Below are 1,478 nucleotides of genomic sequence, written 5' to 3'. Positions count from 1 at the left end.
TGCCTCATAGGGTTTCCAAGGAGTGCATGGTGGATTTGCACTGCTAACCTTTTGGTAAGCAGCCTCAGCTCTTAATCACTACGACACCAGTGTTTCCTGAAGAAAGCAAGAGGTCATTAAAAAGACAGGAAAGAATTAAAAGAGCAAAATGGATGTTAGAAGAGACTCTGAAAGTTGCTCTTGAACATAAAGGAGCTAAAGTGAAAGGAAGAAATGACGAAGTGGGCCGACCGAGTGCGAGCCATCCTGAAGTGGATCCCTGTGTCACTGAGTTGTAACAAATCGCTCTGTACTAGCAATGCGAGCAGATGCCTCATTCAAGAGCTTTGTCAGGGCTGGTCTGGAGAAGGAAATTGTTCCTGCGTGCACTCTGTCTAGGTGCTCTTCGGGAGGAGTCCCTGATTGTGTTGGCATGTGTAATCCTCCAAATTACAGTGACACTCCTCCACCTTCAAAGAGCGCAGTGGAGGAGCTGCATGAGCCGATCCCTTCTCCCTTCCGGGCACTCACAGGAGACATCCAAATTCCCTGTGGCAGAAGAACTTACATGTCATAAAAATCTGGTTTCCTTTTTAGAAACTGTGAACTGGCCAAACCACCAAAATGTGTCTGTTCCCAGCAATGATGTTCATGTACCTTATCCCAGCAACAAAGAACACACGTGCACTGTGGTCTGCTTTCATAACTGTATGTCCATACATCAATGCAAGGTATTCTGAGCCCATGGCAGTGTCTGAGTACCGCTGGTTGCACAAAGCCTGCTGACAGCGCAGCGGGCCCAGGGGCAGAGACTACGGTGTAAGACTGTCACGAGCATGAACTGCATGCCTTAAAGAAGGGAAGCAAAGCAATTTTGTCCAAAAGAAAAGCATTCTGTGAGGTGAAGAAGAAGATAAAGAAAAATTGGAATGCATTACTTTTAAAATACAACAAATTTAGTAATTTGTTAAATTATATGATTGTAGCTGCTCTTATTAACCTTATTGCCCACTAGCAATAAAGTCTTTTCTTTGATCTTTGAATCTCTGTACAAATTTGGTCATATAAGGAACAAGCAGAAAGAGAATTCCTTCAAAGATCTGAGCTTCAAACATGAGGACTGATGCCATTTTTTTCTCGTGTTCCAAAGCCTGCTCTTTTGAAAGTGTTGGCAGAAGCATGTTCAAGTAAGTTCTGGTTTGTTCAGTGTGTTCCTGAAACTCTGGGTTTTTACAGCTGGACGCCATTCTTCCTTGGCCTTTCGTTGGTTACCTGGTTTATAAATTGGCTGCAATACTCAAATATATCACACTGAAAATTCACATAAACATCACCACAGAAAGCTTAATTTCAAACTGTTATGTTGGGCTTAGAAAGGAAATGCTCACGATATTTTATAATTTAAAAGTTTACGTAGTAGGATCCACCCTGTAACACACATGCAGGAAAAATTCTAATCTTCTTCTATTCTCCCCGCCCTCTTCATGAGGAATATGGGG

The 1,478-nt window shown here is 42.6% G+C and overlaps 1 pseudogene; it reads left to right on the top strand.

The window, feature by feature from the left end:
• The first annotated feature begins 213 nt into the window (after window positions 1–213).
• LOC100655587 (twisted gastrulation protein homolog 1-like) lies at window positions 214–833 on the top strand (annotated as a pseudogene).
• The last annotated feature ends 645 nt before the right edge of the window (window positions 834–1,478 follow it).

Source organism: Loxodonta africana, chromosome 18, assembly GCF_030014295.1.
Source record: "Loxodonta africana isolate mLoxAfr1 chromosome 18, mLoxAfr1.hap2, whole genome shotgun sequence".
In the NCBI taxonomy this organism is placed as follows: Eukaryota; Metazoa; Chordata; class Mammalia; order Proboscidea; family Elephantidae; genus Loxodonta; species Loxodonta africana.
Note: the sequence above shows the minus strand (reverse complement) of the source record. Positions and strands in the feature narration are given on the sequence as shown.